At 40.8% G+C, this 14,427-nt stretch overlaps 1 long non-coding RNA gene across 1 annotated transcript in view; it reads right to left on the reverse strand.

Annotated features, from left to right (window-relative positions):
* The window catches only part of LOC138330971 (uncharacterized), a 47,480-nt gene that overhangs the window by 14,436 nt on the left and 18,617 nt on the right, over nucleotides 1-14,427 (reverse strand). The window contains exon 2 of the long non-coding RNA XR_011209637.1: nucleotides 6,244-6,296. This is a non-coding gene — a long non-coding RNA (uncharacterized lncRNA). The remainder of the gene's footprint in view (nucleotides 1-6,243; nucleotides 6,297-14,427) is intronic.

Raw genomic sequence — 14,427 nt, forward strand, 5'->3', positions numbered from 1 at the left:
GATGCTCCACCGCCGACAGAGCATAAATAATATTCATCATTCGAACAATAATTTGTGTTTAATCGTGTATATATATGCATAATTAACACAAAAAATAATATAAAATAATTTATTTCGCCTTTGGTGCATGCGCAATCAGTACTTCATTTCATACAGAATATAGTGCCACGGAATTTTTTCGGGATGCAATTAATTATTTTTCATATATTTAACTTGAAGTAAAAGAAGCTCAAACTTTTCAATGGTGGTAATGGTGTAAAGTAAGTAACTTTGGTAACAGAAGAAAAATACTAAATCGTCTGCTCCTGTTTTTGATAGTGAAAAAATACCTTTTGTCAGCGGTGGAGCATCTTTAATGCTTTGTACCATTTAAGAATTATGTAAAATATAAAAATATTGTTTTATCATATTTCATGTGAAGTGTCTTATAATATTTATTCGTATTGAATTTCAAAGACGAAGATTAATTTTTTTTTATTTCTTGCTCAATGTTGGATGATGTTGTTTTTTAATTCCGTGCTCAATTCCATTCAAAGTTGATGTTTTTTAATTCCATGCTCAATTTCATTCAAAGTTGATGTTTTTTAATTCCATGCTCAATTTCATTCAAAGTTGATGTTTTTTTAATTCCGTGCTCAATTTCATTCAAAGTTGATGTTTTTCAATTCCATGCTCAATTCCATTCAAAGTTGATGTTTTTCAATTCAATGCTCAATTCCATTCAAAATGGTGTTGTTTTTTAATTCCATGCTCAATTCCATTCAAAGTTGATGTTTTTCAATTCCATGCTCAATTCCATTCAAATTTGATGTTTTTTTAATTCCATGCTCAATTCCATTCAAAGTTGATGTTTTGTAATTCCATGCTCAATTCCATTCAAAGTTGATGTTTTTTAATTCCGTGCTCAATTCCATTCAAAGTTGATGTTTTTTAATTCCATGCTCAATTCCATTCAAAGTTGATGTTTTTAAATGTCATGCTCATTGCTCATTGATTTTAATGTCGACGTTGTTTTAAATTGCATGCTCTATTCTGCTGAAAATTGATATTTTATGTTCAGTGCCATTTAGAGTTGATGTGCCATTATGTGTCTTGCTTATTTACATTGAAGGTCTATGTTTTTTATGGTATTTCATGCTCAGTAACAAAACTACCATTTAATGTTGATGTCTCAAGCTCAATAATATTGGAAATAATGAAATGCTTCAATTGTTTTGTTTTATGTTAGATTCGCTTATGTCACGTGGTCAAGCGTGACGGTCATCTCATGCCATCTGGTCATGCGTGACGCTGATGCTATGACGCCGTTGCCATGCCGGATGACCATGCGTAACGTTGACGCCACAGGGTCATGCGTGACGCTGAAGCCTCGTTGGTACCAGAATTGTGTTGATGAAGAGATAAATGGCGTCTTACCTCAGCCTATAGTGACGCTGATCCACAACATTCTGTGTCTACCAATCGTAACCCAATATCCTGCCTCACTCCTCTCTCCATAGCGTTCAGTAATGGCCCACATAATTCAATTCTATCGCGCAAAATTCATATTATAGCACATATTCCGGTGAAAATTTGATATGTGATGTCAGCCTGGGCCGATGTCGTAAACAGTTTGGGCTCCGTCTTGTTTATACTGCATTGTCTATTGCAGCACTGTGTACTTGGGTTATTTATTAGTCGGGATAGAATTGTCTGAACATGTAAAAAGAGTGGTAGTGCTTCGTGGAAATGGTCTCCAACACTATTCATTATTTCATAAGGATGAGGACATTAGGTAGTATGTCCGTGGAAATGAAATCAAATATCGTAAATGACGTCATACAAGGAGATTTTAAACATTTAACATAAATATAAGTATAACGTGATTAATGGTTATATACGGTTACAAATTTTACCTTCATTATGGCGGCACCATAAACCAAGCAAAAGGTCCATTAAACAAAGAAAAGACACAAAACGTCCATTTGAAAGAAATAAAATCTATGGAAAGTGCACGTTTTGTTATATTTTTCTGGGTTTTCCAGATACAGTTTACAGACAACATATAGTAAACGGTGTTCCATGGTTATGCAGATCATGATGAAATCTGAAGTATCCGAAAAAATGGCCTAAAGTCGGTACCTGGGGACACCTCACATGGGATTCGAACGCACATACCGAAGGCTGGGGAGGATTAACGTTTATATATATATAAAAAGAATTTTCCTTCTTTTTGAAATTTCTGCAATCAAGATCCATGTAGAAATGTTGGAGTTAATACTCACTACAATATATACATACAGTTTATCTATACGGAAAATGAGCATTATATCTCATTACGTCTGACCTCAAACACAATGCTCTAAACATTATATATATATATATATGCTTGTCAAGGATTTAGCTTTTATTTCAAATCTAAGCCCTGTGACGTCAGAGATCCTGCTAATTAAGGTCGAATTAACAACACGGAATGGAGACAATTACCCATTACTTGTGGCTGGCTGTCAAGCTGAGTCGATGGTGAGGCGGGATCGGTTCACCAGGAAAATAACATGCATCGAATGCAATTAATGCATCATTATTGATCTCTCTAACGTTATTAATTGGCAAATATTTTGTTCTAGTCATTCTCATGCTTTAAAGCATGTGCCGTCCTCTTTCTCAGTGCATTAATATAGCTCTGCTTGTTCTGTGGTAGGCCTATACGTGACGGCAAATAAAAAGGTTTAATTTCCCCCATGGTGCCCCTTTGAACGTGGAATTCGTATATAAGATTTGAGAACCTCCTTGAACATATCAGACGTTTTGTTTACGTCACAGGGGTCTCCGGGGGGCGAGGCACATTATAACGGCTGTAAAAAGGTGTTGGTGGGGAACGATTCGCCTTTTACGGACGCTGATAATGGCCTTAGATAAGATGTCGATTTGTCGTGCCCGGACATATTAACTCTGTCTTGTAGAATGATTCACGGTGTAAATCAAAATAAAAAAATATTTTGAATTGTTGTAATGTTTCTTTCCATAAAACTACAGTATGCTGCGTACACTTGATCACGATTCATTTAACAGAATCAGTCTGCGTGATATGCGCGTTTGATCTGCACGGTGACCGTAACAATAGACCATTGCTTAACTCTCCTACAGGTCACGTGAACGGAAGGTATCCTGTGTTATAAAAAGACGTGCATGCGCCGTAAAGGCAGGAAATATCATGTGTCGTAAAGAGGGACATATCAAATATCGTAATAGAAATGTCGCTGACACAATACGTAAAAGAAAACGTCTGTTACAATATCATCGTAGATGGTTATTGAGTACATTCCCTAAAAAAGAGGAAATCATTATCTCGTTCATCTGCTCTGCTCATACTATGCCGGGCGATTAAAAAGCTGATGTTTGCATATGGTTGCTCTAACTTTAGAACGAGGCTAATAATTTTTTTCGTAAAAGCTTTTGATTGGTTGACGCTACCGACTCGTTTCAAAATGGCTGCGCATTGCAGAGAAAACGTTGAAATACAATATGTAGGTAAGATTAATTGTTGGTGAGTATTGCAAACAGATTTGGATAGGATATTTTTTACATATTTAGCAAGGGGCAATCCTCAAAGAAGACAACAGTACTATACTCGGTAAATGAACAGCTAGAAAAATATTGTTATCCCCTGATTGGACCGTGTTTAACAAAACACACACAGATGTGATGAGCAACAATCGCAGTTACATATTTTTTGTAAGTTAAAGATCCATCCTCGCATCAAAAGCTTTCCAATCCGCATTTTATTCCCAAAAAGCCCAGATCATGTCCTTCCTCCAATCTCCCATCAACCACAACAAGATGTCCAACCTATTTCAACACCATTGGTATCTTCATGTTACCCATTACACATCTTCAACGTTAGAGGAATTATAAGGAGGGGGAGGAGAGGAGGGAGAGGAGGACAATGAGGAGGAGGAGGAGGACAATGAGGAGGAGGAGGAGGAGGGCAATGAGGAGGAGGAGGAGGAGGAGGACAATGAGGAGGAGGAGGAGGACAATGAGGAGGAGGAGGAGGACAATGAGGAGGAGGAGGAGGACAATGAGGAGGAGGAGGAGGACAATGAGGAGGAGGAGGAGGAGGACAATGAGGAGGAGGACAATGAGGAGGAGGAGGAGGAGGACAATGAGGAGGAGGAGGAGGACAATGAGGAGGAGGAGGGCAATGAGGAGGAGGAGGGCAATGAGGAGGAGGAGGACAATGAGGAGGAGGAGGGCAATGAGGAGGAGAAGGAGGGCAATGAGGAGGAGGAGGAGGACAATGAGGAGGAGGAGGACAATGAGGAGGAGGAGGAGGACAATGAGGAGGAGGAGGACAATGAGGAGGAGGAGGACAATGAGGAGGAGGGCAATGAGGAGGAGGAGGGCAATGAGGAGGAGGAGGAGGGCAATGAGGAGGAGGAGGAGGACAATGAGGAGGAGGAGGACAATGAGGAGGAGTAGGACAATGAGGAGGAGGAGGACAATGAGGAGGAGGACAATGAGGAGGAGGAGGACAATGAGGAGGAGGAGGAGGACAATGAGGAGGAGGAGGAGGAGGACAATGAGGAGGAGGAGGAGGACAATGAGGAGGAGGAGGAGGAGGAGGACAATGAGGAGGAGGAGGAGGACAATGAGGAGGAGGAGGAGGAGGAGGAGGACAATGAGGAGGAGGAGGACAATGAGGAGGAGGAGGGCAATGAGGAGGAGGAGTGCAATGAGGAGGAGGAGGGCAATGAGGAGGACAATAAGGAGGAGGAGGAGGAGGGCAATGAGGAGGACAATAAGGAGGAGGAGGAGGGGGGGCAATTAGGAGGACAATAAGGAGGAGGAGGAGGACAATGAGGAGGACAATAAGGAGGAGGAGGAGGGCAATGAGGAGGACAATAAGGAGGAGGAGGAGGGCAATGAGGAGGACAATAAGGAGGAGGAGGAGGAGGGCAATGAGGAGGACAATAAGGAGGAGGAGGAGGGCAATGAGGAGGACAATAAGGAGGAGGAGGAGGGCAATGAGGAGGACAATAAGGAGGAGGAGGAGGGCAATGAGGAGGACAATAAGGAGGAGGAGGAGGAGGGCAATGAGGAGGACAATAAGGAGGAGGAGGAGGGCAATGAGGAGGACAATAAGGAGGAGGAGGAGGCAATGAGGAGGACAATAAGGAGGAGGAGGAGGAGGGCAATGAGGAGGACAATAAGGAGGAGGAGGAGGAGGAGGGCAATGAGGAGGACAATAAGGAGGAGGAGGAGGAGGACAATGAGGAGGACAATAAGGAGGAGGAGGAGGGCAATGAGGAGGACAATAAGGAGGAGGAGGAGGGCAATGAGGAGGACAATAAGGAGGAGGAGGAGGGCAATGAGGAGGACAATAAGGAGGAGGAGGAGGAGGACAATGAGGAGGACAATAAGGAGGAGGAGGAGGGCAATGAGGAGGACAATAAGGAGGAGGAGGAGGGCAATGAGGAGGACAATAAGGAGGAGGAGGAGGAGGGCAATGAGGAGGACAATAAGGAGGAGGAGGAGGGCAATGAGGAGGACAATAAGGAGGAGGAGGAGGAGGGCAATGAGGAGGACAATAAGGAGGAGGAGGGGGGCAATTAGGAGGACAATAAGGAGGAGGAGGAGGACAATGAGGAGGACAATAAGGAGGAGGAGGAGGGCAATGAGGAGGACAATAAGGAGGAGGAGGAGGGCAATGAGGAGGACAATAAGGAGGAGGAGGAGGACAATAAGGAGGAGGAGGGCAATGAGGAGGACAATAAGGAGGAGGAGGAGGGCAATGAGGAGGACAATAAGGAGGAGGAGGAGGAGGGCAATGAGGAGGACAATAAGGAGGAGGAGGAGGGCAATGAGGAGGACAATAAGGAGGAGGAGGAGGAGGGCAATGAGGAGGACAATAAGGAGGAGGAGGAGGGCAATGAGGAGGACAATAAGGAGGAGGAGGGCAATGAGGAGGACAATAAGGAGGAGGAGGGCAATGAGGAGGACAATAAGGAGGAGGAGGGCAATGAGGAGGACAATAAGGAGGAGGAGGGCAATGAGGAGGACAATAAGGAGGAGGAGGAGGACAATGAGGAGGACAATAAGGAGGAGGAGGAGGACAATGAGGAGGACAATAAGGAGGTGGAGGAGGACAATGAGGAGGACAATAAGGAGGAGGAGGAGGGGGGCAATGAGGAGGACAATAAGGAGGAGGAGGAGGGCAATAATAAAAATAAGAAGAACAACAACAACACAACAAAAACCTACCTGAATGTCTACTTTGTTTAAAAATAGCTCATCGTGTCTTCAACTTCATTCACCTATCAAATAAAAGAAAAAAGGTAAACTGGAATGAATAAATAAGGATGGATATCTGTTTGACTTTGATATCGACAGGTATTAAACTTGTAGGATAAATCGTCATGTTGTCTGTATTCGCACTGCATAGGTTCAAATTCAATTTTATCGACCAACCATGACGACATCAATGGAGTATTTTCTTAGTATCATTATGCATATAAAGACAATGGTTGCACGATGTCAATTGACCAGGTGCCTGTGACACAAGCAGAGCAAGGTTCCCGCAAACTGAAAGTTCTATCGCGTTCTTGTAAGTGTAAATCGTACCAGGTGCCTGTGACTCAAACAGACCGAGGTTCTTGCGGACTGAGAGTTCTATCGCGTTCTTATAAGTGTAAATTGTACCAGGTGCCTGTGACTCAAACAGACCGAGGTTCACACGAACTGAGAGTTCTATCGCGTTCTTATAAGTGTAAATTGTACCAGGTGCCTGTGACTCAAACAGACCGAGGTTCTCGCGGACTGAGAGTTCTATCGCGTTCTTGTAAGTGTAAATCGTGTCAGGTGCCTGTGACTCGAGCAGACCGAGGTTCCCGCGAATTGAGAGTTCTATCGCGTTCTTGTAAGTGTAAATCGTGTCAGGTGCCTGTGACTCAAGCAGACCGAGGTTCCCGCGAATTGAGAGTTCTATCACGTCATTGCCGTATATTTGATATGTCGTGGTGGATGTTCGTTTATAATTTTACTTCTGAGATTTGTGCCATCGACCCAAAGTTAACAGCGAATGTTTAGAATCGTGAGTGCTTTATTTCTATAACATGGTGTTAGGAGCCCAAAAGGACACTTGTTGTAAAAGGTCATAGCCTCGGTATGGATTGAAATTGACTAAAACTGAGATTTTGTGTAAAACAAAACAGCTTCATAGTACCAAATTATTGAACAAGAGATTTCTTATGACAGATGTTTTTAAAATGCTAATTTCATTGTAAGGTAACATTTTTGGTTTCAGTTAGGAACATTGAATTAAAATCCCATTCCGTCGTTTGAAACAGCTGTAGGGTGCCGAAATGGAACTTAATGGTACCGGCGAAAAGTAATATCAGACATATATATATACTTCATTGATAAACAAGGGTAAAACCAAATATCGTATGTACTAATTATCCTAAACAGTGACAATATTGTTTACCCTACATCAACTACCTATGCAATTCGTAACGATATCATTGGTAGTAGATATCAAAACATGCAGCATAATGGGTAGAAGTCCCAACAGTCTACTAATGACCTAACAAATGAATTAGTGCCATATTAGTGTAATTGTCTTTTTATGTAAATAAATTGCTTTTCTGTGGAAAACATCGTCTGAAATAGGTATACTGTATAAATTGTACAACCAGAAACAAATCTACGCCATTCAGGAATTACAAAACATAACGTAAAAGACAAAGGGCGAAAACAGTAGATGTCTAAAGGTCAAGTGGTCGTTTATAAATCCGGTCCGGCATTACGTAAGAGGACAGTGTCCGTACATTTAGTTATTGGTGAAAGCACTATAGTTTTCTATTGTTTTATTATACAATGTAAAGGTACAATTATCTCGCCAATTAATTAATAGAATGCCTTTATGATATAACTAAAAATAAATACAGGTACTGAATGTTCCATCAAGATTTTGCATTTTCATAAAGATTTTACATTTTTTCATAACATTGAAATAAATTTTGCATCAAGATTTGGCATTTTTCATCAGGATTTAGCAGTTTCCATAAAGATTCAGATTTTTTTTCAAGACTTAGCAAATAAATCTTCCAACAAGATTTCACATTTTCCATCAAGATTTCACATTTTCCATTATGATTTTGCATTTTTACAAATTATTATTATTAGCAGTTGTTCCATGTTTTTCCATTCATTCATTATAGACCAATCTTAGCCACGAAAATGAGTTAAGTCGAAAGTTAAGTTGTTCTTTTCGCCTTTTTGTCCCAATATAGGAAATTAATGTAAATATTTCTGAAAAGTTGAGTTGCTTCAACGAGACCTAAAATAATATGAAAGAAGAAATATGCCACCATACTTAGGTTTATTATATTTGGACCAAATGACGAGATTTTTAGCATGCAAATTTTTGTCTATTTTTCCAGTGCTAAAATATAGATGTTTAAAGATAAAAATAGAGAGCGCTAATTAAAGTGTCTTATCTAAATCTTTGCGCATTGTTCGTCTTCTTTTTGTGATGACTTTTCGTCCCGAATTAATTTACGGTCAAGTATTATCAATACATTGCATGTCCTTAACCAAGAAACGGAGTTACAGGAATAAAGAGGTGAGGCATACAACGAATCCAAACCACTTAATGGTAGGTCAACAATACGAGTGGCATAATACACTCGCATATAACCATGGAAAAAAGGTCAACCGTGAAATTTATGTTCAAGTATGAAATGATGGATCCATCATGAAATGAAAAGGGCAGTATTTGAAAACAAAATGCCCAATGGAATTATTTTTAAATGAAAGACAACATTCCTAGATAAGCTAGTTCTCAAAAGGAATATGCATCTTATGAAGTTTTGTTCACCATTGGGTGTTATGGCCAATTTGTATGGACTAGTTTGGCTAGCTTGGTTGGTATTGCAATCCAGAGTTTAGCAGTCCTAATGAAAAAATTCAGAAATGTTCCTCCTTTTGGACCTAGTCATTCTAGATTTTCTACATCAATCAAACCAGCCTTATTTATATAAAACATTCAAACAATAAGCTCCCCTTTAAGGTCCATCGCTCTCCCCCTCAGGGGGCGATCCAACCTATTTATATCAGATTTCATTGTCATTCCTCAATGATGCTTTAGAAAACAGGTAAACATCCAATTTCGGTTTAGGAAGGAGTATAGCGTCTTGAATGAAGCAGTTGTATGCACGACGCAATGAGGCCGGCACAATTAAAGTTAAATACTATTTATAGATATGAAATGGTCGTATAAAGTAATCATAAATTACCTTCCGCCGAAAAACTGAACAGACAACAGACAAAGAATGTATTACAGTTATAAATCCGCATTTAAAGCTGCTCCACAGCCGACAGAGCATAATGATGCTCATCATTTGAACAATAATTGGTGTGTACTCGTGTATATATATGTCTAATTAAAGCAAAAAATAATTCAAAATAATTTATTTTGCTTTCGGTGCATGCGCAAACAGTACTGCATTCCATATAGGACATAGTGCCACGGAATTTTTCGGGATGCAATTAATTATTTTAATCTTGAAGTAAAATCAGAAGCTTTAACTTTTTAATGGTGGTAATGGTGTACAGTAAGGAACTTTTGTAACTGAACAAATATACTAAACTGTCTGCTCCTGTTTTTGATAGAGAAAGATTACAATTTGTCAGCGGTGGAGCATCTTTAAAAAATATTCGCATAATCAGATATACCGAACCAATTTGTCTGTTCTGATGTCGTTTGCAGTTCTGAAAATGTCTACACGTTTGTGGACGACCTTTGTGTACCACTAGGACGGTTTGATAATCAGCTGCTGGGAAATGTTAACAAAGTTCAGTCATTGGACAACTCGATTTTATGGTACTTTGACAGAAGACACATCAGAAACCGTCAAATGTATCAGGATGTTGTCAGAGAAAATCGCCCTATACCCATCAAAACGCGACGTCCAAACTGATAAACAATGATAGGCTATTTATTGCTCTAGATTTTACGCCAATTTGGTAAAAATGTACTGCATGCCGTATCACATGGTCATCAAGTCGGCCAAGAATCTGATTACGGCAAGATACGCGGAATAATCGGGGGTATTTAGTGTGGTGATGAAATCCCTCCGTTTATCTCTCGTTATACATGCCATCTTCTGGTCCTCACAAAACTGCGTACTAGACAAAAAAGGAGAAACGCTCTGATGTTTCAAATAAGAATCTCGCATGAAAAATACATCGCAGGAAGATATACATATATGTAATCACATAATCTTTTTTATGTTTGAGCAGTAGATAAAGATAATATATCAGATTTACGCTAAAAGTGTAAAACAGCAATAACATCAGGAATGTATGTTAATTGTGGTTAAAGGTTGACAAAACAACGTATTAACGCTTCCTCGGACACGACCAGTATCCCTCCACGCCGGGATCTGATTGGCTGGTACAAATCTATCAATGAATGTGTATACACAAGGACCTATTTATTGACCAATCACTCGAGTTTCACATCTATTGTGCTGTTTTTGCTTCATTAACAGTCATCGCTGTATCCGTGGTTTGTTTGGGCGATACTTTATGTAGCCAACGGGACAGAATAAATCGTTATCCACAGTCAACTAGGTAATTAACTGTAACATTCCGTTAGGGCTGTATATTCTCCCAATGTCAAGGTCAGAAAGGAATGAATGACAAGGAGACAACAATACCCCAGGTCACACCAGGAATTACGTCAAAAAGACGCCAATACGTATACGGCACGAAGATGGATATCAAGGACACACCAGAAGCCAGGGTGATATGAGGATGGGTGTCATAGAGACACCAACAGTCAGGGTCATGTGAGGATGGGTGTCATGGAGACACCAACAGTCACAGTCAGGATCATGTGAGAATGGGTGTCAAGGAGACACTAACAGTCAGGGTCATGTGAGGATGGGTGTCAAGGAGACACCAACAGTCAGGGTCATGTGAGGATGGGTGTCAAGGAGACACCAACAGTCAGGGTCATGTGAGGATGGGTGTCAAGGAAACACCAACAGTCAGGGTCATGTGAGGATGGGTGTCATGGAGACACCAACAGTCAGGGTCATATGAGGATGGGTGTCATGGAGACACCAACAGTCACAGTCAGGATCATGTGAGAATGGGTGTCAAGGAGACACTAACAGTCAGGGTCATGTGAGGATGGGTGTCAAGGAGACACCAACAGTCAGGGTCATGTGAGGATGGGTGTCAAGGAGACACCAACAGTCAGGGTCATGTGAGGATGGGTGTCAAGGAAACACCAACAGTCAGGGTCATGTGAGGATGGGTGTCATGGAGACACCAACAGTCAGGGTTATGTGAGGATGGGTGTCAAGGAGACACCAACAGTCAGGGTCATGTGAGGATGGGTGTCAAGGAAACACCAACAGTCAGGGTCATGTGAGGATGGGTGTCATGGAGACACCAACAGTCAGGGTTATATGAGGATGGGTGTCAAGGAAACACCAACAGTCAGGGTCATGTGAGGATGGGTGTCAAAGAGACACCAACAGTCAGGGTCATGTGAGGATGGGTGTCATGGACATACTGGCGCGGGTGTTTGACTAAGACAGAGTATTATGGGAACTAGTGTAAAGGTGATGGTCTTATTGCTACGCCCTTTTTGATATTCCTCCTATACACCCCTGGCTATTGATGTCTCCTTGATATTGCCCTTACAATCGTGTCTCCTGTATGTCACAAAACGTTGATGAAGATCATATGCAGTTGCTAGCTAGCGAAGTGATGACAAAGTTTTTCCTGACTGATATCGTCACGTGAAATTGTTCCACTGATGTGAACATGCATCAACTCCCGCCATGTGGCGTACGTTTATCAGACCATCAATCTCTCAAAGCCTGTATCGGTATTATGATAAATAGTGTTGAACCGGAGCGCTGGATCCCATAACCCGACTAGTTAAATGCTTAAATAAATGCCTATTGATGATGTCAAATATAATAATTAAAGCACAACAAAGAACCTGATACAAATTAGGAAGTTTGAACGTATGTGTGATGCGGAGGAGATAAACAGACAATTACGTATCGACTGTGGCTTAATGCAGTTAGTATAGATTTATAGTCGGAAGGGTCGAGTGTATGTTCGTGTATATATGTGAGGGTGCGCCTACCGCAGGGACTAAAACTGCTATCATCAATTAAATAAAGTTCCTCGGTTAAAAAGAAATTTAGGTATCTATATAAGGCTTGAGATAATTCACAAATATCACGATTACCTAGCTTAATCTTCTTTTTTACGAAAACTTCGTTTCTCTGCCCACATCTGAATTTCGCGTGCGTAATAAAAAACAACTTGAAATGAGACCGGTTTTTTTTCATTTTTTAAAGTTTACTTTGATAAATACTTCAGTCAAACGCTGAATATAACAAAATCGAAATGAAGAGGCTTCAATTTTTTACCTTATTTGTGAAAGTCAAGACTTTTTTTTTAATATGATGGCTAGGACAGTGTTTTTGGGGTCTTGTTTTATAGAGAACATACGACAGAGTCTAGACAATTTATGTATCTCTATGGCACGTTTAGATGGGTCGGAGTGTGAAAAAAGGTTAGCCTTCGGGGGGAAGATGGCCTCAGACACAAACTGGGTCGTCACAGTGACTATCCATGAAAGTTAAACAGGGGCTGGTTTTTATCATACCGATACTATTATTAACCATACATGAACCGTCGTGACAATGCAGAGTCTTTTCCTGGTCAAACAAGGACTATTTCTGAGATTTCTGATTATACAGAGACAGTTTTTGACAATACAGTGACTTTATCTACGCATCACCGTGGATAGACCGTTACTAACTTTCCGATCATACATGAAGATTAAGACTGTTTCCGGCCATACATGGACTATTTCCGGAAAACGCAGATGTTGTTTTATATCAAACAGAAGCTGCTTCTAGCCATGAGCTTCTAGGCCCTATGTCAACTGACTGCGCCTGCGATACCACAGATACTGTAATATTTGCATTAACCGTTACATGTCACATCTTGTTTTCTGAAATAGAGCGCCTGTGCTACTTCTAGGTCACCCGGATGTGTAGAGCGCATGTGCTACTTCTAGGTCACCCGGATGTGTAGAACGCCTGTGCTACTTCTAGGTCACCCGGATGAGTAGATCCTGTGATACCTTTGGACCACTCTGTTAAGTAGAGCGCCTGTGATCAGTGTGTGTGGGGGCCGCGGTGGCCGAGTGGTTAAGATGTCCCGACATATTACCACAAGCCCTCCACCTCTGGGATGCGGGTTCGAATCCCATGTGGGGCAGTTGCCAGGTACTGACCGCTGGCCGGTGGTTTTTCTCCGGGTACTCCGGCTTTCCTCCACCAACAAACCTGGCACGTCCTTACATGACCCTGGCTGTTAATAGGACGTAAAACTAAACAAACCAAGCCCTCGTGTTTATCAAAGAGACTCATATATACCCTATGTTGTGTAACAAGCTATGTTTGTTTCATCAATAGATACACCAAGGCCCTGTGTCACCCGGTTATATAGCGCGCGGCTCTGATCCCGTGGGATACATCAGAAACAATTAAGATCTGTGAGTAAGACCCAGGCCCCGATATTCCGCTATCCGCTCTGACAACTCGATCCCGTTTATTAATGCTGGCAATGGACATTCATACATGTACATATCGATCCTGGGCTGAATTGTAGATTTCTCTATCTCCCATCCGTACGCTTATATTTACTTGTTCGCTAACAATCATAAGTGGACTGGGTACACAAGGGCGTGACGTCACGAATAAACACGGACGCTACTTCTGTTACGGTTCATTGTCTACAAGTCTAGAAATACCAACAAAGGATTAATTCAGACGGTACTTTAGATTAAGAAAACAGTGAAAACAATTGTAACAAATCCAAAAAAAACGGAAATTGCACTAATAATCTCTTCAGCTCTACGGTTTAACATTATATACTATACAGTTTTACAGACAATCGACAACTCAAATCCATTATCAAACCTTGAATTGTCTAAAAAAAAGAGTTCCACATAATCTCAATATCTGGTAAAGTTTTGAGCATTTCCAAGAATGAATTCTGTTGGCTGAGTTGTCAAAGTCTACGTGTCACTGAAATATTGTTTTCATGAAAACTACTTATCGCGTCTAAATATAGAAAACAATTAAAGTCCTATTAAGAGTTGTATTTTCTACTTATATAAATATTTCTATATCATGTCCTTCCTTCAATTAAGTTTCGAATAGAAATCTAATAAACTTTGCTGAAATTGGTGCATTATCAGGCCCTATCACAATCAACAGAAATTCATTGAAATTTAAAACAATTCCAGGCAGTCACATACTACCAAAATACAAAACATAAATACAATATCAGTGCTTAGATTCATTTAGTCTTCAACCCTTTGGCTTATCTGAAATTGGA

Source organism: Argopecten irradians, chromosome 9 (assembly GCF_041381155.1).
Source record: "Argopecten irradians isolate NY chromosome 9, Ai_NY, whole genome shotgun sequence".
Classification (NCBI taxonomy): Eukaryota; Metazoa; Mollusca; class Bivalvia; order Pectinida; family Pectinidae; genus Argopecten; species Argopecten irradians.